At 42.5% G+C, this 27,736-nt stretch overlaps 1 protein-coding gene across 7 annotated transcripts in view; it reads right to left on the bottom strand.

Annotated features, from left to right (window-relative positions):
- TLN2 (talin 2) overlaps positions 1–27,736 on the bottom strand; it is a 481,890-nt gene that overhangs the window by 338,340 nt on the left and 115,814 nt on the right. The window lies entirely within an intron of this gene.

The following is a 27,736-nucleotide window of genomic DNA, read 5'->3' on the forward strand; positions in this document are numbered from 1 at the left end:
TAACTCCTTATGCAAGGTTTTTACCTCCAGGTCCATTAGAAACGGGGAACTACAGACAGCCCACAGGGTGTGCAGAAGGGCATTCAATCCTGCTGCTGGGAGCCGGCACAGGCCAGCCCACACACCAGCTGGGCAGCACCTTGATAACCTGACCGAACTGCATTCACAAGAACTTGGTAAGCGGACAACACAGCCTAAAACAGCCTTACTCAGAAATCAATCCCTCAAAAGGTAGAAATCAACCAAGTGCGCAGAGTGTCAAACCCAAGAACAACAAAACTTTAACAGGATTTACTAACAGAGTCTCCTTTATTTCTTGACATGTTTCCTCTAAAAGAGAAGAAGATAATGTCAGCTACTTAGATGTCCTGCTTTCTTTTCTCCTTGAGAATTGCACCGCTATTTGTCAAATGGGTGTCACCAGTGTCAACCATTCAATTCACACGCCCACAAGTGGTCCTGCTAATCCGATCCCAGGGCCCCCACATTCCACATCAGCCATTCTTTGCTTGCCTCAAAAGCACAGCACAGACGTGAGAAACTCAGCCAGAGGGAAGGGAGATAAGAGGGGGACATGATCTATGCAACAAAAAACTACACATGATCACCTTTCCCTTCAAGCTTTAGGCATGCTCTTTAAGCATCTCTGACCCAGAATTCCAAGGATCAGACACATTTCCCTGTCAATCTCTTAATACATGAGAGACAACAGTTTAAGGAAAAAGACGGGAGTGAGGTTTTCACTGGGATGTTCTCCCCCTCCTTCCATGCGAGCCAGCAGGGAAGAGCTTCTAACTCAACCCTTTGCCTTGACAAGGACTAAGTAGGGAAGAAATTATACACATTCCTCTCAAAAATAAGACAACTATAGGGACCTCCCTGATGGCCCAGTGGTTAAGACTTTGTACTTACAATGAAAGGGGTGCGGGTTTGATCCCTGGTTGGGGAACTAGGATCCCATGTGTTTAGCAGTGCAGCCAAAAAAATAAATAATAATAAACTAAAAGTCCTACTTGAAAAAAATTTGAAAACTATATAGCAAAATTAAAAGGTCTCCTGCAAAACAACCTAGGGCAAGTGAAAAGACAGCCGTTACAGAGATGACTGTACACTGCTTTCTGTCTCCCTCAGATTTTTAAAAAATCTTGCTGATTTTATTTTCCAGCTAACAAAGGTATAAATGCTGGTAAAACAAATTCAAACCTCATTCCATCCCTGTTCCCCACCCTCCATCAAGATAATGTGAGTGTACAGTTTGACAAACTTTACTCCATGTGTTTTTCCATGCCAGTGATGGCTACCATTAACTGAACACTTGCTGTATTCCAGTTACAATTCAAACTCTCCACCGTGTACCATTTGGCTTTCATCTTCGTAACTTCTCTATGACGTGAATATTTCTAACCCACTTTATGGACAAGGAGACCGACTCAGAATGGCAGGTTATTTGCCCAAGATCACATCCCCCAATCCCCCTGCTAATAAGGCCAACTTCTAAAATCGCTACATACATACACTCTTTTCATCTGCATGCTGACCCTCCTAAATGTGCAATTTCTTGCTCCTTTTCCCACTTAACAACATACACGGTCATCTTTTCATGTACCTCCTCACTCCACACACTGTAGCTACAATTTCTGTTTTAAAGAAAGAAGGCTTTGATTTATTGTTCTACTGCCAAAGGGACCGGGAAAGGGGGGCAGGTAAGAAATAAAAGCTGCTGCTCACAATTTAGTATTTTCCGTGCATTCAAGATGGAAACTGTGAAGGTTATCTGTTTAGCCTCTTCAGGAAGCTTGTGAGCCTGTGTATGTGACTACATTTCTGCACATGTAAACACTGCTTGGTTCTTGTGTCTTCCACATCAAGCTCAAATTTCAGCATGTAGACAGGCATGTGAAATTTCTCTACAGAAGGGACAATTAATAAATACACATTCGGGAGGCACACAAACCTCTACAGTGACAATGATTTCAGATCCCCAAAGAAAGATGGCATTCTATTTCTCAGTTCCTGGCTCATCCCCGACACCCCCCCCACCCCCCCTCGCTTTTTTATAGACACTTTTAAAGACTCTTTTAAAGAGAAACTACAGGGATATTTTCTTAGACATACAATTTCAACTTCACAAGCACATAACATACTCCCTTCTAGAGACTATGGTTTGTTGAGAATTGTGCAGCCAGTTTTACAGTCTTCAACCAAACAGAAATTGACTGCCACAAATTATACTCCTTCTATACCACTGACGAGACACACTTCCCTTTTTTTCATCCCTTTTGCCTCCTGGCCTGATTCTAGGGGCTGGCACATCCTGCATCAGCTTTTGGAAATAGGAGAATACTGGAGTCATCAATTCCCAATTCTCCATTTTGCAAACAGACAGAACTTCCAAGGTTAAGCATATTTAATATGCTATCATCATCCCCTGCTAATGATTCCTACTGAAAAGGTACAGAAAGAAACTTCCCTCAGTGTCTCACTTATGAGCCACTAGGGATGCAGTTTTAAGTAAGGATGTAAGCAGTAACAGAAAAAAAAAAAATCAACCTTGCCCAGACCAAGAATTCCTTGACTTGGTTCCTATTAATACTTAGGAGATATTTACCAGCTAAGTGAGAAATACTTTACCCTCACCCAGGGATGCTGGGTTAGGACATCCCCAACTGTTTGGGAGATGTATACCTTTCATACAAAAAAGCACAGTCAGGAGAGAAGCATTTTATCTGGCTTAAAATGTGTGGTCAATACTGTGGGCTCTGGAGTCTTCAGACCAAGTTCACCCAGTTCAACCACCTATAGCTCTATGACCTTGGCCAAGACATGTAACCATTTTGTATAATATGGGAACAATAGTAACTAACTTAGAATTGTTGAAATAAGTTAATACTTCTTTTTTAAATTTTTATTTATTTTTCATTGGAGGATAATTGCTTTACAATGTTGTATTGGTTTCTGCCATGCATCAGTATAAATCAGCCACAGGTATACATATGCACCCTCTCTCTTGAACCTCCCTCCCACTTCCCACCCCTGTAGGTTGTCACAGAGCCCTGGGTTAAGCACCCTGTGTCATGGAGCAAATTCCCACTGACTGTCTACTTCACATATGGTAATATGTATGTTACAGTGCTGCTCTCTCAATTCACCCCACCCTCTCCTTCCACTGCTGTGTTCACAGGTCTGTCTGTTCTCTGTGTTTGCGTCTCTATTGCCGCCTTGCAAATAGGTTTATCAGTACCATTTTTTTTAAACTCCATATATATGTTTTAATTTATGATATTTGTTTTTCTCTTTCTGACTTACTTCACTCTGTATAACAGGCTCTAGATTCATCCACTTCACTGAAAGCAAAACTCGCTCAGTTGTACCCGACTCTTTGTGACCCCATGGACTATACAGTCCATGGAATTCTCCAGGCCACAACACTGGAGTGAGTAGCCTTTCCCTTCTTCAAGGGATCTTCCCAACCCAGAGATCGAACCCAAGTCTCCCACACTGCAGGCGGATTCTTTACCAGCTGAGCCACACTAGAACGGACTCAAACTCATTCCTTTTTATGGCTGAGTAATACTCCATTGTATATGTACCACAGTTTATCCATTCATTTGTTGATGGATAAGTTAATACTTCTAACCACACTTAGATCTCTGTGTAGGACATGTAAGTGCTCAATAAACCTTTAATATTATTATCTATTCTTTCAACATTATACTTTCATCCTATACTTAAAATGCCACACTAGTAGTAGCTCTGTACTGACTACCATGCTTTTCCATGCATTATCCCACTCTAAGGTTAAGCTCATTTAACAAGCCATCATCATCAATTTTGGAGAAGGAAATGGCAACCCACTCCAGTATTCTTGCCTAGAGAATCCCATGGACAGAGAAGCCCAGTGGGCTACACTCCATGGGGTTGCAAAAAGTCAGACACGACTGAGCAACTGTCACTTCACATCAATTTATATTGTCCTCAAAACTAATGGTAGCTGAGGCAGATAGTAACTCAATTTTCTCTTAAAGCATCTGAGATTTGGATATGTCTAAACTCTTACCTAACATCCTACATTAGTGACCTGAAATCTGAATCTGAGTTTGTCTTCAGAAGCTATACTCTCCCTACCTCCCCAAGCCCTGGGCTCCTTCCTGCTTCAGGCACAAGTAACCACAAAGGAGTGTTAGGAGGCAACATCTATTGAGTCCTCACCAAGGGCTGGGCCCAGAGTAAGTGCTTTATATATATTCCCACTCTACACAGTAACCTTATGGATAGGTAAAACTACCACTCCCGTTTTTCAGATGAGAAAATTGAGGTTCAAACAGTTGAAGTACTATGTGCAGAAGTAAAAAAAATTACTAGGAAAGCTAGAACATGGGCTATAGAGCCTCACATAATTATTTCATTAACAAAAAGAAAGAGAGAAGGACGAAATGTTCCAACAGACCCAGTAAACCTCTGTACCATCAGATCAGTATTTTTTTTTGGAGGGGGGGGTTGTATACTTTATTTTTTCAAAGTGTGTTAGTCGCTCAGTCGTGTCCGACTCTTTGTGACCCTATGGACTATAGCTCGCCAGACTCTGTCCATGGGATTTTCCAGGCAAAAATACTGGAGTGGATTGCCATTCCCTTCTCCAAGATCAGTATGTTTTGAGGAAGAGTTAACACATTTGTTTTCAAGATGGGTAATGTAGTAAGACACAAAGCTCCTAATTCTCTTAGAACAACATAAACAGCATATGTGACTATTTTTGTATTTATTAGAATGTAACAGAGTTCTCAAACAACCTCTATGCCAGAGTTATTTTTGCTAAACAAACAAACAATAACAACAACAACAACAAATATTGGAGCAAGGAATAACTAATCAGATTCACTACACAAGAGCGATCACCACCTCCTTTTTCTCCAGGGCCCTTAGCAGAGGGTGGGTACATAACCGAAACCCCTAACAAACTGGAAAAATAAATAAACCAGGCACAACTATACTTCACTTTCATGCATTGGAGAAGGAAATGGCAACCCACTCCGGTGTGCTTGCCTGGAGAACCCCAAGGATGGGGAAGCCTGGTGGGCTGCTGTCTATGGGGTCGCACAGAGTCAGACACGCCTGAAGTGACTTAGCAGTAGCATGCTTGGGGTATCTTTGCTTCTGTAACAATGTAATTCAGTCATTTTTCCAAAGAAAAACATGAAACCTCACATTTTATCCCAAGGAGAACAAATACCACAGACTTTCCTGAGATAGTCTGTTAACAGCAGTCTGGGGTATGAAGAAAAGGAAGAGGACAAAGAAGAGTGAGCCCGCACAGCAGTGAAGTGGGACAGACAGACAAGAAGAGGAAAGGTGGATGCTGGAAGCACCAAAGAGGAGGAGGAGGGGCCAGAATACTCCAAGTCAGTAACAGAACCTCTCACTGTCCTTGGGTAAAGAGACACCCCCACCCCACACTGAAATCTCATTAGCTCACTCACCCATATTCACTGATCTTCAGTGTTCAATAAACAGTGCCCGGGAGGGGACTGCTCACATGAGAAAGGACAGGGAGTGGATTTCCACTACCTTCCCATCTCTAGCATCACAGCTACAGCAATACCATTACTCGATGGTCCAAAGCAGCAGTCCCTAAACTTTCTGGCACCATGGACCAGAGGACAATTTTTCCATGGACCGGGGGATGGCGGGAAGGTAGTTCTGAGATGATTCAAGTGCATGACATCTATTATTATATCAGTTCCACTTCAAATCATCGGGGATTAGATCCAGGAGGTTGGGGACCCCTGGTCCAAAGGACACCCACATTTGCCTCCTCTCTGTTCAATCTATGCCTTGGCAAGAAGGCTCAGGCCCAAGTTTGCCAAAACAGTATTCTGCCTCTTTATCATACAATCACTCACTTCACCTGCTTGCTGAAATTGCCAGCAAACTGTTCAAACATACCTTTCCACTATCCCAATGATGTGAGGCACAGATACTAAGAAAGATTTCATAGCATAAAGCAAGTGAGTAGTGATGAGATTGATCACCTGCCTACCAAAGGTTCCAACTGGCTTAATGCCAGGCAGGCAGAGACTGACAGTACCATAGGCAGAAGGACATCGGGCCTTCAGTCATGGGAAAATGAAACAGAGGGCAGAGGGGGAGTTCTCCAGGCCGGAGCAGTTGTCTAAAAGCAAGCATGCTTCCCAAGTTGAAATCAAAGGACTTGAGATAATTACAGGTCACTGATAACTCCATGCAGTGAGAGTATTCCCTCATCTGACAGAGAAATTTTGTCTTACTTATATTAAAAAAAAAAACCTCAAGTGAAATTTAGAGTTCTTCAGGTGGAGGAGCACAACTAACTAGATGTCAGCATAATGTGATTAGGACCAAAATAAACCTACGACCCACATTAAAACGCAAAGCATATAAAGCGAGGTGGATACAATGCTGTGTGTCACTTGCCAAGAAGACAGAACAGAAAATCACATATTATTCTGGACCTTGGTTTTGGTTTTTGTTTTTTTTAAAAAAAAAAAATAAAAGCTTTCGTTGCCCAAAACCAATAATAAATTCTGAGTACATCAAGTCCTCTTTCAATACTGCCTTAGCCTCAGCCAATAAATATTACTAGTTTAAGCGAAGCTGCAACCTGAACCCTAGAAAAAGACGAGTTCTATTTGGACATGTCACGTTCTCTAAACCCACATCTCTATCTATAAAAGGAGCTGGTTGGATTGGCTCACTCTTCAGGTGGAGGGGTGTCCTCCGGTGCCTTGAGTTTGGGATTTGTTGTGATTTCAGTTTTGTCACAGCGATGTCCTATTGGAGTTGCTCATCTCCACTTAGGAGCTTGTTGGATGAGGACTCTACCAGCACGGGACTCGGTCAGGCGCCGTCCAAAAGTGGTATGTCACTAGCATGGCTGGTAGGGGCGTGATAAGCATACACAAAGGGAAGGCAAAGAGTGCCTATCAAAGGGATGCCAAGTATGTTCTGCTGGATTTATTTATACTTTAGGATCTCACCACTGCCAAAAGAATTCACAAGAGTCTGATATGAAAACACAAACAATCATGTATACAGGGCAGTTAAAGTGAAGATAAAATAAACCAGAACCCGCAGGGAGTTCTCTCCTCAACAACGATCACTGAGTCACTGGTAAGCATGTCCACACAAATCAGGCTAAAGATAACTTCTACGTAAGTAACAATCCTGCAAACCTTCGACGCATCCTTTTCTTAGGTGAGAAGGCTCATCAGAAAGTTTTCTAAACTCCACAAATAATAGGACCCTGCACTAGTTATATCTCAAAGAAAAGGGGGAAGAAGAAGGCTTAAATTCTGTGCACCAGACACAAGACCATGGTCACTGGCTCTTTGGCACAGGTCAAGTCTGCAAACAATCCATTAATAGTAAAATGGATACACTATAGTATATACACACAAGGATTCCATACACAGGAATAAAAACAAACAAACCTGTGATACAAACCATCACACACACAATGGAGAGGAAACAGTAGCAACAGCTAACTGACACAATAAATTTCCTTTTTTCAGGGGTCAGAATCATATTAGGACAGAGTGACTGTGACCAGCCACGTACCACATAGGTTTAAATAGAAGAATCACAAAAATCCGAGAAATAAACACAGCATTCAAATGGGCCTTAGATCTTCTCTAACTCAGCCCCATCATTTGAGGAAACAGAGGTGGAGAGTTCAAAGGCACACATGTCCTTACATTCCAGGTCTATATGTTTGTATCAGACCTGCTCCACTCCATAAAAGGTTTCCAAGGTACATTTCTGCCTCTCCTTGGTGTATATGAGGTACATAACGAAACACATCTTCCTTAAGTAAAAGTTTTCACTTCCCCAAGTTGTTAATCCCACACCCCAAGATGATTAAACTCTTCTCATTAGCTATGCCCATTATTTAGTGACAATACCTGTTGAAGACTCACTTAAGGGCGGCTGAAAGATTAAACTGAGTTTACAACTCTGCAAGTCTTTAACCCTTCAATTATCATCACAACCTGCCACAAAATTAACTTCCATGTTTTGAAATAATACACCAAACTGACATACAATTTCTGTCTTCTTCCCTCTGTCAAATGTCTGTGCCCATGAACTGTGAAAGTTTCTTCAAAGGTACGTGAAGGTCAGCTTATGTTTACATGCTAATGTCTACTCTGAATTACTTACAACTCTTCATTAAACAACCTCATCTGCCTAATACAAGCTAGGAAAGACCTTTGAAAGAAAAAAAGCCACATTAAAACTCTGTTCCAAAAATATCATACACAGTTCTAAAGGAAGACCACTGGGGTGTTCTCTTGAAGGGATCACATTTGACCCTTTTAACAGAATTATATTTCACTGACTCGTTGGAGGAAGTTTTAGGGTTATTTTTTTCAACATACTGCCAACATAATGAAAGCAAGCAAACCTCATTCATAGTCTTTTCAAAAGTTTTGCTCTCAAGTAATAAAAAGAGGACCTCTGGGAAATTAATTACCAAAAAGAATTGAGAAAGAATTGGAGATGTGTTCATATCAAGCTGGTAGCCTTCAAGGGATTTGAAGATGTATTCATATTAAGCTGGTAGCCTTCAAGGAGGGGGAGGGGCAAGTCACAATGTGTGCTGTGCACAGAGTTTAAGCAAGAAAGTGGAAAGACAGGCCCTCCAAATTAGAGCAAAGATAGCACTGAGGTTTCTGCCTGCTCCCTAACAGGGAACTGTCATTCTCTCTTGCTCCAATAAGGGGGACTAGGGGAGAAGAGATGAACATGCAAGACATCTAGAACATTCTCTGTCTCTAGAATTTGGGGCTTCCCTCGTGATCTAGTGGTTAAGAATTCACCTTGCAATGCCAGAGACACAGTTCGATCCCTGGTCCAGGAAGACTCCATATACTGCAGGGCAACTAAGCCTGGGTGCACAACTACTGAACCCACGTGCAGCAACTACTGAAGCCCACACTCTCTAGAATGTGTGCTCCACATGAGAAGCCACCCTAATGGGAAGCCCCCACACACCGCAACTAGAGAAAGCCCAGGCACAGCAATGAAGACCCAACATAGCCAAAAATAAATATACAAAAAAAATTTTTAAAAGACAGAGATTGGTGCAACAGAGCCTTACTCACAGCTCCCACACATCAGGCTACAGACTTTTATGCCAGTTTGATCTGTAGCTGCAAAATATCCTATAGGCCCTGAGGGGGCCTGCAATTCAGTCAGTATTTACTGAGCACCAATTTCATGCTCAGCTGCTTCAAGACCCTGTTTGGACTGAGGACTGGGCGAGGAATTTGCATTGACCGCACACTTCTCATTTACAGGACGCTCTTCAAGGCCCCTTACCCGGCTGTCCCATCTCAGCGTCCATTCTCACAGTCATCCTGCAGAGAAGAGCGATGGGCCATTTCCAGGGGTGGCTGGAGGTTAAATGACCTGCCCAAAGGCACACAGCTCAGGGATAGAAGCAGGAGGTGAACCCAGGTCTACAAGGCCATCTCATGTACTCCTTCCACTGCCCACACTGACCCCAGGCTACAGGCCAGCCGCCCCCCTCCCCTGCAAAGAAACCCACCACTTACAATAATGCAAGGGACATAGGACACAGTAAAAGGACATGAGCACTGAGGTGAGCTGACATGTCACAAGGGCTTGTGGAAGAAGACACCACCTCATAGGAAGGTAGTAAGTGGTCCAGAAAAGGTGCAAAGGAGGAATTACTGCTGCTGGGCTTTAGGGAGTGAGGCGGACACCATGCCTAGTGACAGGTGGACAAGCACAGCAAGCAAAAGAAAACCATGGCTAAAGTGCACAGGCCTGCAGAGTAGGCACTTTACACAGGAGGTGGTGTGGAGAGACAAGGCACCCACAGGAGGAAGGCAAAGGCCACCCCTGTGAGCAGGGCTCTGATGACCGACTGGGTTCATCTGTCATCCACTGGGGAATGGGGCGTCAGAGGGCATCTCAGCCCATCCAAGGTGCTATAACAAGGACATATGTATATGTATGGCTGAGTCCCTTTGTTGTTCACCTGAATCTATCACAATATTGTTCACTGGCTATATTCCAATATAAAATAAAAAGTTAAAAAAAAAACAACACTACAGACTGAGTCGCATAAATAAGGTATTTTGTTTTTCATATTTTGGAGACTGGAGGACCAAGGCGTCAGCAGATTCAGCATCTAATGAGGTTCAGAGATGGCCATCTTCCTGCTTGTGTTCTCACATAGTGGGAGCGAGAGGGAGCCGAGGGGATCTCTGTTAGGTGGTGCTAGCAGTAAAGAATCCACCGGCCGGCGCAGGAGACATAGGAGTTGTGGGTTCAATCCCTGGGTCGGGAAGATCCTCGAGAGAAGGGAAGGGCAACCCATGCCAGTATTATTGCCTGGAAAATTCCATGGACAGAGGAGCCTGTTGGGCTACAGTCCACAGGGCCGCAAAGAGTCAGACACGAGTGAGCATGCAGCACCTACAATCTCATTCATGAGGATTCTACCCTCATGACCTAATCAACTCCCGAAGTCCCACCTCCTAACACTATCACATTAGGGGTTACGATTTCAACCTATCAATCTTGGGAGAACACAAACATTCAATCCATAACAGGGTCTTGAAATGAAGGCTGGAAGAGAATGATTTGGGGAAGACTGAATATTCACTTTTGCAGGCTAGATGAATGGGAAGAAGATACTGTTACAAATTCAAGTAGGAGAGAACAGTATTGTAGGTTTGTATCCTTTCCCAAACATCCTTACCCAAACCAGCAGTGCAGTACAGAAGATTTTTGCAGGATAGTTTCTCCTTCCAAGAAACAAAGATACTGTGGATAAATAATACAGAAACAAATATCTCCCAATTTTTTATTCACCTTAATGTAAGGGGAACCCAAGAATTATCAACAGTTGGTTCAATGTCTATTCAGCTAACACAATCACTGAATTTAAAAAGTCACCTATTAAGAGAAAATATAAAATCTGAAAGGGAAAATTATACCTTTTCACAATTATCAACTATATCTCTGAAGTACATCAATAAACATCTTGATAGGGAAGACAGAGTGTTGGTTTAGTTATGAAAAATGTACATAGCAATCTATGTTTCTGTGACACTTCTGGGTCTTTTTAGAAAGAGTTACCGTGATATTTAGGTTTAGAATGTTATCAAGAATAAAGAAAAGCTTAGATGTAGAAAACAAAAACAGGTCTTCTGACCCAGAGACATTTCTGAATTAACAGGCCCAGAAATGAGCCATTCAAAGAGAAGAGATAGAGAAAACTCAGCCAGAGGGCCCTAGAAATGATGCTCTTTCCATGAAATGGAGGCATGTCACCATTAAAAGGTGAAAATTTTCCTTTGCTATGACAGACCCAAACCATGCAGAGACATCAAGGGGCTGGAAGACTACGTGATATAGCAAACTGAAAAATTCATCCAGCGGTATTAACGTCAGAGTCACCAGCCTCTACTTCTGACTCGGGAGCAGAAGCTGGTCATCAGAGAAGGGTATTCCTGTGGGCACTGACCAGGACTGGACACTGAAACCAGGGCACCAGGAGGAGGCCTTTAACTCACAGCCTTTTACAGAGAGGGGTAAAACCAACGGGGTGGCTGCTGGCTCCTTGGTAAAACATCCAAAAAAGACCATGTGAAGGCAAGTTAGAGATGTATTTTCATTTGAACTAAAGACAAGACATCTAGAAAAATGGGGTGCTCATTCAACCCTGGCTCAAGAGAACAGCTGGAATACATCCTGAGTTAGACGTATTAATCTTTAGAAATTCCACAAAGGTCAATCAATGAAACTTGAGTTGAATATTAAGAATTAGGAGTGAGGACTTCCCTGGTGGTCCAGGGGTGAAGAATCTGCCTGCCATGCAAGGGACACGAGTTTGATACCTGGTCCAGGAAGATCCCACATGCCGCGGAGCAACTAATCTCATGTACCCCAACTACTGAGCCCACGTGCACGAGAACCTGCCGCAATGAGACACCCATGCACCACAACTAGTGAGCTTCCAGTTGGGTTGCCCCCCACTTGCTGCAACCAGAGAAAACCCTTGCACAGCCATAAACATACAAGTCAATGAAAGAATTAGGAGTGAAATTTTTGAGTATTAAACTCTAGAAACTCAAGAAGCATGGCTACATCCTCCCACAAGGCATCCTTCTTTTGGGGGCAAAAAGGCTTCTACTTCTCACATGTCCCCCCAGGGGTGCACTGCAGGCAGGGAGCTACAGGACAAATGTACCATCTCTTAACAGGCAAGTCAATCCTCCTCTAGAATTTGGAAAGAAAAATATCGTCTCTATGTTAAAAGAGATAAGATGTACTATGAGATGGAATACAAAATTGAAGTAATCATAAGAAAAAAAAAGGGGGGAGGACCATTTAGAGAAATTTTCACAAGCCTCTAGTGGGCAGTTTGAAGCCGGGCCCAACCTTTGAGGGGGTGGGTACTGAATTTTTCATGTAGAAGCAGAGAGTACTTCCTATAATCTCATCAGCCTTTCTTTAACTTAGAAAGATGCCTGAACATGAAAAACAGGCTGACTGACCCCTCAGATGCCTGTATGTTTTACTATGTTGATATGTCACAGGTACCAAGTTCTCCTAGTTGCTGCCTAATCTTCCTTAGTGAACCACTCCTCAGAAACAGCTGGAAGCAGCATAACCAGAAGGAGGATCCATGGCTTGTGGTCACTCCTAAGTGAGGACAAAAGAAGGACTTGTTTCAGAGCCTAGCACTCAGAGGGAGATGGGCGACATACAATCAGTAGTCAGCCCACTGGCATTGGAGGAACTCGTTATCAAAGTGCTTGGGAATAGGTGGCGCTAGTGGTAAAGAACCTATATTCTGATGCAGGTTCAATCCCTGGGTCAGGAAGATACCCTGGAGGAGGGTATGGCAACCCACTCCAGTATTCTTATCTGGAGAATCCCAAGGACAGAGGAACCTGGAAGGCTACAGTCCATTGGGTCACAAAGAGTTAAACACAACTGAAGCAACTTAGCACACAGACCTGGGAAGGCCAAGGGACAACCTGTGCATTTTAACTTTTACACTTCAATCCAAGTGTGACTTACCTCTTCTGAACTTGGGAAAGGCATGTGATATCATTTTATATCATGCATTTGGATTCTCTAGAGGTTGTCCTTTCACATCTGGAACAAAACACTTTATCATTAATTCTCAGAGTTGTTTCAGGGGCTTGGAGACATCCAGTGGGAAGAGGCAGGGTGATGCTTGGTGCTTGGACTCATCACAGCCTACCCTGCAGCGGCAAATCACCAACCACACTATTACCCTGAGGTGGGCAAAACATCACCACAGGCAGATCAACAGGTGAAAAGAAACAGAGGCTCCCAAGGGGTCTGGGGCTACAACCACCATAACTTACAAATTAAATGATATGCTAATACCAGGCCTAGCTCAAAGAAGTCGTCTTACTATGTGTCAGATAAGATCCATGTATTTTGCATGTATCATCACCACATACCTATGTCTATAATATCTCATTACCTAAATTATCTCAACTCTTCTGTCCATGGAATTCTCCAGGCCAGAATACTGGAGTGGGTAGCCATTCCCTTCTCCAGGGGATCTTCCAAACCCAGGCTTGAACCTGGGTCTTCTGCATTGCAGGCAGATTCTTTCCCATCTGAGCCACCAGGGGAGCCCAATCACAACTCTAGCCTAAGATAAGAGCCAATATATTCCCATTTTACAGCTTAAGAAACAGAACCTCAGTGAGATGAAACGTTAGCCCAAAGCCACAAAGCTCCTAACCAGTATCCAAGTCTGACTGCCCCTGAAGCCTGTGACCCTACCCTCTGGGTGACTACCTCACAGGACCAATGCTTCTGCACCCACAGCCCTGGGTCCTTGAGAAGACAGCGTGTTCTGGTGGATCCCCAGTGCTGACAAGACATGTCATGATCTGGGACACTGAAAGTGGGCTATTTGGGGCCCTGGAACCACAACTTCCCAGCTCACTTTGGAAAGTGCTTAACAAAACCAGCAGGGACAACATCAAAAAGAATGGGAAAATACAGTCTGTTGGTAGGATTACAACCTGAAAACTTCTCCTATGTATTAAGAACATTCTGCTTCATGTGGCTTACAAAAATAAGAGTTTTAAATACAGAATTAATTTGAAACTAACATCCCTATCCAAACCCCAGCCTTAATGTTTCCTCTTCTTATTGGGAAACAACAGGATGTGGACACTGAATCAAAGCCATTGGATTCTCTCTTGCTCTCAAGGGAGCCCAAGTGGTAAGAAAGAGGCCGGGCAGAGGGAGTTCCAAGCAGGGAGGTGGAAGGTGGGCAGGGGCCAAGGCAGGATGGGTGGTGGTCCTGCTGGGAAGGAAGGCATGTGAAAGGCCAAGAATTGACAAGCTCCCCCTAAACCACTTTCCTCCCTGGCTCTGTGGGATGAGTGAGATGCTAGCAGGGTGGGGCTCAGAGAGCCAGATGGAGCCAGTTCGAGAGTTTGTGCGTTCCAGGCAAAACATGCCAAGGCTCCAAGTGGGGATGGACACTCCACACCCGGCTGCTGAGTCAGAAGTGGAATCTCAACGCTAAAACATTCTTTGAAATCTAGATCCTATCAGAAGACCCCTTGGAATTTTGCTCAGACAGGTTTGAAGTGTCAACTGGTATGGCTGTATTTTATTATGATTAACACAAGCTAGAAATTTATAAGATAACAGAAATAGAAGGTCATCAATGGAAAAACATGTAACAAATGCTATTATCCATAACTGGCTAAAACAAACAGGCTTTACTATTGAACTGAGGCTTTAACATACAAGAGTCATTCTTCCAAAAAGGTAAACTCTTACTGGGGAAAAAAAAAAAAAAGTCTATTTATATTAAATAGCTACTCTAAGATCCTGACCCACTCAAAACCACCACTGTCAGTATGACCAGTATATGCAGACATGATGCACAGGATGATGGCTAAAATCACAGACCCTAGAACCAGACCCCTTGGTTCAAATCCTGGCTCTATCAGTTCAGTTCAGTCTCTCACGTCGTGTCCGACTCTTTGCGACCCTATGGACTGTAGCACACAAGGCTTCCCTGTCTATACCAACTCCTGGAGCTTGCTCAAACTCATGTCCATCAAGTTGGTGATGCCATCCAACCATCTTATCCTCTGTCATCCCCTTCTCCTCCTGCCTTCAATCTTTCCCAGCATCAGGGTCTTTTCCAGTGAGTCAATACTTCACATCAGGTGGCCAAAGTACTGGAGCTTCAGCTTCAGCATCACTCCTTCCAAAGAATATTCAGAACTGATTTCCACTAAGTATGACGGAATCCTAAGCAAGTTACTTAACTAATCTATAGCTTAGTTTTTTTATTTGCAAAATGAATATAAGAACAGGACTTTCACCCTAGGGTTGTTAAAAAGGCTAAATAAAAGTAAATAATAAAGTACTGGTATTAGAGCCTGGTTTATGGCAAATCCATCCACAGAAGTGTTTACTTGTCATCATTAATTATTAGAGAAATGCAAATCAAAATTACAGTGAGGTATCAAACTCAAACTGGCCAGACTGGCCATCAAAAAGTCTACAAACAATAAATGTTGCAGACAGTGTGGAAAAACAGAATCCTTCTACACTGTTGTGTGTATGCTAAATCACTTCAGTCGTGTCCAACTTTGCGACCCTGTGGACTGTAGCCCTCCATGCTTGTCTGTCCATGGAATTCTCCAGGCAAGAATACTGGAGTGGGTTGCCATGCCCTCCTCCAGGGAATCTTCCCAACCCAGGGATAGAACCCTTGTCTTACGTCTCCTGCATTGGCAAGTGGATACTTTACCACTAGCACCATCTGGATAGCCCACTACAGTGTTGGTAGGAATGTAAATTGGTACAGCCACTATGGAGAACAGTATGGAGGTTCCTTAAAAAATTAAAATTAGAACTATTGTATGATTTAATAATCTCACTCCTGGGCATATATCTGTAATACCAAAATCTTAATTATTTTATTCAAAGAAAGATACATTCATCCCAATGTTCATAGCAGCATTATTTACAGTAACCAAACACAGAAGCAACCAAAATGTGCATCAACAGATGAATGACTATAGAAGCTGTGGTACGTATACATAGTGGAGTATTAGTCAGTAATAAAAAAGAATGAAGCAGTGCCATTACAGCAACATGGATGAACCTAGAAGTTATCCTACTAAGTGAGGTAAGTCAGACGGAGAAAGACAAATATCATATGGTATCACTTAAATGATGCCAACGAATTTATAAAACGGACTCACAGACATAGAAAACAAACTTACGGTTACCAGAGGGGTAAAGAGGGGAGAGGATAAATGAGCAGCTTGGGATTAACAGATACACTACTGTATACAAGATAAACAGCAAGCACCCACTGTATAGTACAGGGAACTATATTCAATATGCTGCAATAACCCATAATGGAAAATAACCTGGAAAAGAATAATATATATGTGCATGTATAACTCAATCACTTTGCTGTATACCTGAAATACAACAGTAATACAACAGTGTGAATCAACTACACTTCAAAAGAGAAAAAAAGTGTCACTCTTACCATCACGTGGATGTGAAGCAGCACTAAAGTAAACAGTGATTAGAAGTGATAGATCAGGACTTCTCAGGTGGTACAAAGGGTAAGAATCTGCCTGCCAATGCAGGGGACACAGATTCAATCCCTGGTCTGGGAAGATCCCACATGCCTCAGAGCAACTAGGCTTGTGAAACAAAACTACTGAGCTCGCCTGCTGCAAGGACTGAAGCCTGAGAGCCTGGAGCCTGTGCTCTGTAACCAGAGAAGCCACCACCACGAGAGGTCCTAGCACTGCAGTCAAGAGTGCCCGCCACGCCCCATACCCAGAGAAAGCCCAAACACAGCAATGAAGATTCAGCACCCAGCACAGAGAAAAATAAATGGTTTTTTAAAAGAATACCCTATTCACAGAAGGAAGGGAAAATAATGGCTATATCCAGATCTTTAATAGGCTAAAACTATCACAGAAAATAATCTACTGTAAAAGGGAAAACATAAGCCTAGACAATTTTAAACTGAAAAATTTATGCCCAAAGCTTGAACCCTTATTTTAAAGGGAAATTTAAGAAAGGGAACTAAGTTATAAAATTTTTACTTTTTATCACTAGTAAAGTTAAAATGTATTTAAAAATAACTTATTTCCCTACTTTATAAGTTATGTGCTAAGTTAAGCAGCTAGCTCAACTAGCTCAGTCGTGTCCGACTCTTTACAACCCCATGGACTGTAGCCTGCCAGGCTCCTCTGTCCAGGGAATTCTCCACGTAAGAACACTGGGAGTGAGTTGCCATTTCCTTCTCCAGGGGATCTTCCCAACTCAGGGATCAAACCGTGGTCTCCTACATTGCAGGCAGATTCTTTACCATCTGAGACACCAGGGAAGACCTACTTCTCTAAATTTGTTTTTAATGCAATACCAATTTGGCCACTTTCATTTCAAATTGCCCACATCTTAAAGAAAAAAAATTTTTTTCTTCAATGCTTAAAAATTTACTACAGTGCTTAAAAATTCATCTAGAAGAAAATATCACATTTAAAAATTTACCACCATAATTAAATAGCACTTTTATCCTTCTCTATCAAATGTACCAATTAAGGCTTACTCAGAGAGCCACTGTGAAGAATTTACATGGACTCTTACTTATTCTTTAATGAGAAGTGCAAAAAAAAGAAAAGGAAAAAAAAAAAAGAAATCCAAAAGTTACAACTAAAAGAAAGCAAGCCTTGAAATTTCACTAAGGATAGCAAGTAAACATTCTACATGTCAAAAATCAAGTTCTATAAAGATTATTTAGTATAAAATTATGAATCTGGTTTTCAGGTACAAATGATATGGGATTCAGCTCTTTATTTCAGAGAAACACCTCATCTATCTTCCTTATAAGACAAAAGGGCAAAACAGTCCAAAAAAACAAAAAAAAAAAAACAGCTTGTTAAAGACATCTGTGCTTCTCCTGCCTGGTGCTGCCTACATCCTTGGGAAGACAACTCAATTGCTTACTAGGCATGCCACATTTTATTATGCCTCAATTCCACAATTCCTCTGATCCACCATGTGAGCATTTAATTACCACCCAATTAATTCGTAGCAGTAACTCAAGCTCATGGGCATTTCTGCTTTAGTCACAGCAATCAAACCAACCACCCAAAGCCCATCCTGCACTTTCCACCCACCTGTGCTCTGTCTCCCAGGCATTTCTCTGGGCTATGACTGCAAAAGTTTACAGAACATCAATTCTTCTCCAGCCCTAGCCACAGCTGCCGAGAGGAGAACCTGTCTTGGGTTCCCAGTGCAAATATCCCTACTGGATGGGGACTTGGGAATAGGAGGAGGACAATTCAAGCATCCAATGGGGTTTCAACTAAATGAGTGGTTATCAAACTAGAGGAGTGGTACCCCTCAGCAGAAAATCCCCACTCCTCCCTAAGCTATGCTGATTGATAACTTTCCCTTCAATGTCCTCCCTTGAGAAAACAACCTCAAGCCATCAATTCATTAAAACCAGCCATTTTAAAACCTAAAAAGTAGGAAGGATATCATCTCTCAGTAAAAGGTGGTGCTTTGAATACATTTACCTTAATAGAAAGTATCTTTATAATTTTTCTCTTGTTGACTTTTAGAATGATTCATGTATCAGTTCTTTGGGATACACCAGCTGAAAAGGTTTTAAGGTCCCTACTGACCCTTAAGTTACTTAGGCACAGCCCAGCAAGTGTTTTTAAGTTAAAGAGAAGTAAAGATGTTTGAATATTTGTCAACAATAAATTTTAAAAAACAGGATTGTTGGGTCATATGGTAATTCTATTCCTATTTTTTAAAGGAATCTCCATATGTGACGACCTAGAGGGATGGGACGGGATGGGAGATGGGAAGGAGGTTCAAGAGGGTGGAGATATATGTACACCTGTGGCCGATTCATACTGATGTATGGCAGGAACCAGCACAATATTGTAAAGCAATTATCCTCCAATAAAAAATTTAAACAAATAATCTGTGGATCATTTCACATATGCTCATCAACAAACAGATATACAAGCCAAACACCACCACCACAACAGGGAGATAGAGGAGGTAGCCCTGTAGGGTTAAAATGAAGCATTCTGCTTTCCTGGTGTAATTTCTAGGAAGATTAATATCCTGTCAGAATGCCATTCTACTCATACAGTGATTCCAAAAAGATGTTTTTCTGGCTCTACAACAGGAGCAAAATCAGCTGTTTTAACTTGGGGCCCTAGAGTGTAACTCTCCAGTTGCACAGCTATTTATAACTACAGAGAAATGCTTGCTTCTGCCACATCAAAGTATGCAAGACCCCAGGGAAAGGTCACAACACATTGTTACTTGTTTCAAATGCACTGCCAATTTAAGACTCCCTCAACCTTTGGGTGCACTTCCCTATTAAGAAAGCTTCAGAAAGGAACTAAAGGGTTTCCTGGCAGGAGGGCTAGCACCTTACCTACATTCAGCAGATTTCCTAAGAATTCAAAAACCTCGCCTGAAGAGCTGGATTCCAGTTGGCTGTTTGTAGGATGATCTGAGTGATACTCCCATGCAGATATGAACTTGCTCAATACATATTTGCTGAACATTCCCTGCTAGGAAGGCACCCCAGAGACTCTCATTCTTCTCCTCCCACCATACCCCAAAAAGGTCCAGTTTTCCAGAGGGTAGCCTGGGCTCTTCCACAAAGTGCCACGATACGATGTGCTGTAACAAATGCCACACTCTTAGACCCAGCAAGGCACACAAATGATTTCAGAGAATAGAGAAGTCGCTTCCTCTTAGGGAGATGATGGGTGGCTGGATTTGAGCTGAATGCTTCAAGAAATTGACAATGGAGAATTTATATCAGGAAGCCTTTAACCCAGAGCTGGAATGTCAGCTCCACTAGGGCCGGATGTTATGGGTCTTGTTCAAAACGGTGTTCCCCACATCTTAGAACAATGCCAAAAAGTAAAGCTCTCTAAATATTTAAGAAAAATAAAGGAAAGGATGGTCCTAGATCTATCACTGACTTAGTCATCATGTCACTAACTCCAAAGCATTCAATGACCCTGGATTAACCTAAGAACCAAGTTCAGGATGCCTAAAGGGGCAAGTTTCTCCCCTCCACACTAAAGGGGAGAGGCAGACAAGACTCCACACTGTACATCAGAGATTGGCAAATGGGGTGCAGGGAGAATTTCTTTCACCCTTCCTCACATCAGTCATGAATTCTTTAATTTCTACTGATGTCACAAAGCAGTCCTGAACCCAGCATGCAGAAGGGACCGAGTTGAAATTTCATTTGACATTTAATACTTGTGCCTACAAGAAGACAGAGCCAACACTATGGTTGGGAGAAGTCCAGAAAGGGCACCAGCCTAGGGCCACCAGAGCAATTACAGAGCTGAGTGAGGGCTCACCACCAGCTGTGCTCCCCACCCCAGACCCCGATTAGAGGGCAGGTGGGCCCCAGTGGGCAAAACCCCAGGACAGAACTGCCGGAAGAACACTAGCTAAACAGGAGGAGTCCTTGCTTACCACAGGACTGTTTAAATGTCAGGATTTCCTAGTACATTTTAAAATAGGCTTGTTTAAACGAACGTAAACCAGGTTTGAGACCACTCTTCCTGAGCTCTCTACATAAGCTAAAGTGAGATTCACTTGTAAAAGAAGAGGAAGAGGACAGTAAGAGAACCAAAATCTACTCTCTGAAGGTACCACCAAGAACATGGCTTTGGGGTTTTGATTTTGCTTATGTTATCACCCAATAAAAAGAGGACAGTGTTAAGAATGCTCCAGAATCAAAAGAGAGAAAACAACTTCTTCCTCTGTTACCCTCTCAGCATTTAGCACACTGTTTCTCTCTCATGATTATATAATTACAATAAAATGTAGTTAGTCCTTTGATTACAAAAGAATCAACTATTAGGGTCTACCTAAATGAGCTATCAGAAATATCTGTTTATGATCTATCTCAAGTTTTTTTTTTTTTTTTTTTTTTACAGTATAGCCTAAGAATCAAGTTTCCTTTTTTTCCATCTAGATACCCAATTGTTCTAGCATGATTTGTTGAAAAGCCAGCCCATTCTCCACTGAATTAGTTTGTCTCTCTGGTGGAAGTCTGTGGATCATTGATCTGTGGTCTATTTCTAGACTCTCTGGGCTTCCCTGGTGGCTTAGATGGTAAAGAATCTACCTGCAATGCAGGGTTCAATCCCTGGGTTGAGAAGATTGCCTGGAGAAGGGAATGGCAACCCACTCTAGTATTCTTGCCTGGAGAATTCCCTGGACAGAGGAGTCTGGCAGGCTACAGTCCATGGGTTCGCAAAGAGTCAGACACGATTGAGTGACTAACAACAGTTTCTAGACTCTCTAGCCTGCCCCAGGGATCAAGTCTGTCTGCCTTACAGGATACTGCACTGTCTTTTATCTATGCCATTTCATAGTAAATCTTTAAATTACATAGTGTAAGCCCTCCCACTATGTGCCCCCTCAATTATTTTGGTTACTCTAAGTCCTTTGCATTTCCATGTAAATTTTACAGTTTGTTGATGTTCTTAAGATTTTTTAAAATACCTTTCTGGGATTTTGATTGAGACTGCATTGAACCTTTAGGTTAACTTGGGGAGGGGACTCTCTTAATATGAAGCCTTCCAATCCTTAAACATGGTACCCATCTCCATTTTCTTGAGGGTCTATCAGAATTAAGCAAAAACATAAAATCTAGGGCATCTACCTTGTGTGTCAGGAAAGAAAGAACAGTTGGAAAACAAACAACCTCTACAAATTTACAACTTAACAGTTTCTGCACGAGCTCTCCGTGTGATGAGTTATATTGATGGATAAATAAAGGCTCAAGAATGCAATTATAAAAAAAAAAAACAAACAGCCAGATGTAGAACCAAAATTCAGGTACTCTTTCTCCCTCAATTCAGGTTCTTCAGTCTTAGATACTGCACAGTTTGCTGAAAACTAAGAATCAAAGGGAGGTTTGTCAGGAGAGAGGATAACTGAGGAAGTAGTGTACGCCCCATGATAGGACAGCCACCTGCCCCTAGAAGAAGCTCAGTGGGGCTTCCATCCTCTTCCTTGTCCTCAGCCAAGCTCACAGGACAGCGGAGGAGAAGGAGGAACCATCATAATGTGAAGAGAAATTCAAAGCTAGAAAAAACCCTTCCAGAAAGGCCCCAGCTGGAAAAGAGCCAGGAGAGGAAATGGGCAGGGCATACTAGGGGAGCTCCACAGAGCACAGCCGAGGGCACACGCATGGTCACTAGGAGGCCTGGGAATTTCTAAGAAGGGAAAAGCTAAGGAGGAGGGCGGGCACTGTGATTTCCTTTTCACTCTACGGTGGGGGGGAGGAAATCAGTTGCCTAAGGAGCTTTAGAAGGTGGTGACAGTGAGTAAATCTACGAAGCACTTAAGAATTCTCTCAATGTATAAAAGCACATTTGGGTTAAGTAGACAAGTCCATGCTAAAAGGTGAAGTGGAGGATTCAAGTTCAGTGTAGGATAAACACAAATCACATCAAGATATGCAGTTAAGGGCTTCCTTGGTGGTTCAGTGGTTAAGAATCCACCTGCCCTGATCTGGGAATATCCCACACGCAGCAGAGCAACTAAGCCCGTGTGCCACAGCTATCGAGCCTGCGCTCTCGAGCCCACGTGTGGCAACGACTGAAGCCTTGTGCCCTAGAGCCTGTGTTTCACAACACGTGGACCACTGCAATGAGAAGCCTGCGCCCCACAACTAGAGTAACCCTGGCTCACCATAGCTAGAGAAAAAAGCCCGAGCAGCAACGAAGATTCAGCACAACCAAATAAATAAATAATTTTTTTTAAACACATGTAGTTAAGTCCTTACTGGTTCCCCATGCCTGAGGATGGTGAGTTCAGACCTCAGAGTCACTGACACAGAATTTTAGGGTCAATTCTGTGCAGAGTCAGGCTGTTTGTTTTACTGAGTGGGTGCTTTTTATTCTCTAAATGTTTTACATTATCAGAGATTATCTACAGTAAACACATTACTTCTGAAATTAAAAAATAAATAAGATGTCTTAAATGGCTATGGAGGGAGTGTATTTACTCTTCTGCAGCTCCCAAACCAGCCACATAAATCCAGGCAACATGGATGAGCATGGTCAGGTCACGAGGTACGAAGCACTTGGCCTTGGAAGAATGGGCAGCTAATAGAGTGGTATTTGACAACACAGCAGAAACAGCTGTAAAGTAAAAGCCTTTCAGGCTTTACCGTGTTACTTTTCTCCAACCCACCTCTAGATTTTATGATATCTAAAATGAAAGGATTAGCCTCAAAGTTGTTACCAGGAATGCAAGAAAAAGAAAAGGAGACAGAGGTGAGTGAAAGTAAAGTCTGAGACCATTTGTCACCCAGCTTTTATATTTCACACTGCCTTGCAATTTTACAAGTGGCAATTCTCACAGCCTGCCTATGTGCTCATGTTTCCAAATTCCATCTCCAAACGTGGATGCAGAGCCATTGATCACGCCCCTCTGTCTTGTCCTCCAGTTGAGCCAGAAGCCAAGCAACAGAAGACATAACATGAGTTTTTGTGGATCAACAGAGCTGTGACAGGGGCTTCCCAGGTGGCGCTAGTGGTAAAGAACCTACCTGCCAATGCAGGAGATGTAAGAGACGCAGGTTTGATCCCTGAGTCGGGAAGATCCCTGGGAGAAGGGCATGGCCTGGAGAATCCCAAGGACAGAGAAGCCTGGCAGCTACAGTCCACAGGGTCACAAAGAGTAGGGCACATCTGAAACAACGGAGCACGCATGCATGCAGAGTTGTGATAACAAACTTTTGAGTCCAGAGTGCAGTGAATGCCCTTCCGAAATTCATCATTTCAGGAGAGCCCAGCCATCACCAGCCCAGTGCTCCTTCCTGGCAACAAACTGAGCCTGGACTGACTCGTCCAAGGTCAGGCACCAGTGGGCAACACAGGCTTGCCACCCTGGCTGACCCCCTCACTGACTGCTTTTCCCGTTCTGTCACAAAGACAACCTTCCTCAGAAACATCAAAGCCTAAAATCTCAATTTATATCCCCTGAAGGGGAAGCTGGCAATCCAAGCATTTGTTCCTGGCAACTCTGTGTTCTATAACGGCACTTAAGAAAAGCTGTCAAAGTTAGAAAATTCAAGCTACAAGGTTTTTTCCAAGAAAAACAGGGCTTGTTGAAAAAAAAATAATAAGAAGGAAGTAAACAGCTTTGTCAAGGGAAAATAGATCTCAAATTCTGTAAAGCTTCATGCCGCTGAGGAAAGCTGTGGTGATTATCAACCATTCAATGCAGTAGACTGTACTATTCTTTTATTTAATATTTATTTACCCATTTATTTATTTAGCTATGTCAGGTCTTAGTTGCGGCATAGAAGCATGTGGGATCTTAGTTCTCGGATCAGGGATCAAACCTGTGTACCCTGCATTGCAAGGCAGATTCTTAGCCACTGGACCACCAGGGGAAGACTGTCCCATTCTTGAAGGTGGAGCCATCTCTCACTGGGCCCATCAGAGGCCTAGGACTAACTGGGCAATGCAGACCACAAAACCATGCCATATGCCAAGCTGTCTGCATCCCACAGACCCTGCTTCAGTGCTTCTCAGCCAGTGTCTTAGTACCTGACCCTCCATGGACATGATGCCCATTTATTAGTTATTTACCTTGGAAATCAACCTCTCCAAAATCAGGTGTCAGTCATGAGATTCTTCCAATTACATCTTTAAAAACTTAACTATGGAGCAATCAGAGTCTTCATTAGATACAGCATAAAATCATTTACCACCCTAAAATCCTGCTAGTAAAACTAGGTGCAATCAAAGAAAAGACAACCACTTTCAGAGATCAACCCACATCAGTGTGGATGAATCCCGCTCACTGTGCCTTTTCCTTCCCAAGGATAATGTACAGTCACTTCTGTCACTAAGATATTCTGCATCACAGCAGATGGCTTTACAATGCACAGAGTGGCTGAATCATGAAGAGCTCCAATCAAGAATTAAGGTTTGATAAAGTAGATACAGTGTATACATATGTATATATATGTATACATATACATACAGTGGAATATTACTCAGCCATAAAAAGGAGTGAATTGGGTCATTTTTAGAGATGTGGATGGACCTAGAGATTATTAAACAGAGTGAAGTATGTCAGAAAGAGAAAAACAAATAATGTATATGAACAATATAGCTTTCCAGGTGGCACAGGGCTAATGAATCTGCCTGCCAATGAAGGAGATGTAAGAGACTCGAGTTCGATCCCCAGTTGGGAAGATCTCCTGGAGTAGAAAATGGCAACCCACTCCTATATTCTTGCTTGGAACATTCCATGGACAAAGGAGCCTGGGGGGCTACAGTCCATGGAGTTGCAAAGTTAGGCACAACTGAGAAAGCACTCATGCAAGCATATGAACACATATATATGGGAAAAAAATCGGTAATAGACTATCTTATTTACAAAGCAGAAATAGAGACACAGATATAGAGAACAAACATATAGACACCAAGGGTAAAAGGGAGGATAGGATGAATTGGGAGGTTGAGACTGACATATATACACCATTGATACTGTGTATAAAAAAGATAACTAATAAGAACCTACCTTACAGGACAGGGAACTCTACCTAATGCTCTGTGGAGACTAAATGGAGAATTCAGTCTGCTGCACAGCAGAAACTAATAAACTTTTCTAGGCAAGATTACTCGAGTGGGTTGCCATTTCCTTCTCCAGGGGATCTTCCCAGCCTAGGGATGGAACCCGGGTCTCCTGCATTGCAGGCAGACGCTTTACCATCTAAGCCACCACGGAATCCCAACATTATAAAGTAACTATACTCCAATAAAAATTAATTTAAAAATTTTTTTAAAAAAAGAATTAAGGTTTTCCCAGGGCAGTGCAAATACAAGCTTCATTTTGAGAAGAATCCATCAAAACCTCAGGGTGTTGTTGTATAGTAGAAACCAACACAACATTGTAAAGCAATTATCCTACAATATAAAAAAAATGTTAATTAAAATAGGCAAATGTACAGAGTAGGAGAAATGGGTGAAGAAGACCAAAAAGTATAAACTTTCAGTTATAAAGTAAGTTCTAGGGATATAATGTACAGCATTGTGACTATAGTTAATAATACTATATTGCATATTTGAAAGTTGCTAAAAGGTAGATCTTAAAAGTTCTCATCACAAGAAAGAAAAAAAAAATCTAACTATATAAAGTGATGGATGTTAACTAAACTTACTGTGATGATTATTTCACAATGTATACAAATACTGAATCATTATGTTGCATACCTGAAACTAACATGTTGTATATCAATTATACCTCAAGGGAAAAAAAAGAAAAAGGGGAAAAAAAATCCCACCTCAGGTTGGTATCCAAGCAACCCCACGGAAGGGGGCTCATTCCAGTACAAGCCTAGCAAGGACAGAACTGACGGAAGTTCTCAATGGCCAGTCATGAATGTCCACGCCAGCCTTCCCCATGGCCTCCGCCAAAGGCTTGTTTGATAAATGCAGGCCAAGAGACACATGTGACTGGCTCAGGAGGAAGGGGAACAAAGGGGACTTTGTATAGTCCTGAGTATGCCATCCGATGGCCAAACCCACGTCCTTCGGCCAAATGGAAGCTAGGAGTACAGACAAATCTCCTTTTCTTAAACAATGCGTGGAGGGACGCTTACCTGGCCCAGTCTCTCTCAGCCTTTTAAAAAAGGTCACTGTCTGCTCACTGGGATGGTCTCTAGCATGCCACTGAACCTTTATTTAAGCAGAATATATCTACACTTCCAAATGTACACAAAATGCCTTTCTCAGCAGCACTATTAGTGAGAAGCAGAAGTGCTTTGCCAAGAATGCAAGCCCCCTCAGGTTCCCAAATTCTGAAGATCAGGTTCAGAAAAGATGGCAAAGAATGGCCTGTGAGAACTGTCTTGAAACAATGATATCTTTCTTCTGCATCTTTAACTGCTCAAGAAGATTATGCATGTTAAATAGCAGGACAAAGTTACTCAAATGAAACAAAAATTCCTTTCCCAACAGTGCTCCCTCAAGAAGGAATGTTACATTATGTTCAAGTAAGAAGTGGTAGAGCTTCGATGGCCACAGCAGCAATTCCAAGTCTTTCTCAGCCATTTCTAAGGATGTTTTGTTAAACATAATCTTTCTCCCCTTGCCTTGTTTTAGGTTTGCCATCTGTGAGCCTGGCTGTGTTTCAGCACCATGAATACAAAGGCAAGTCAGGGACTTCTCCTGTGGCCCAGTGGTTAAGACTCTGCACTCCCAAAGCAGGTGCTCTAGGTTCAATCCCTGGTCAGGGAACTAGATCCCAGGTGCTACAGACCCCGCATTTCTCAACAAAGATCTAATGTGGTCAAATAAATTTAAAACAGCAACAACAAAAAGGCAAGTCAGACTGCCCTTGCCCAATTGAATCCCCATTTAATCCACAACAAAGGTGCCCTCTTGTTTTATGATACAGAGACCAGCCACGATGCACCTCCCTATATAATGAGCAAATGAGAGACAATGAATATTTGGTTTCCCAGTGTGGTCTGTGGCACCATCTTAGCTAGTAAGTCCTACTACACACACTTTAAACATGAAAAAATCCACCAATGGTTACCACCCATTTGGACATTCATTCTTCTAACTTTCACCGAAAT

The sequence above is a fragment of the Odocoileus virginianus genome, chromosome 6 (assembly GCF_023699985.2).
Source record: "Odocoileus virginianus isolate 20LAN1187 ecotype Illinois chromosome 6, Ovbor_1.2, whole genome shotgun sequence".
NCBI lineage: Eukaryota > Metazoa > Chordata > Mammalia > Artiodactyla > Cervidae > Odocoileus > Odocoileus virginianus.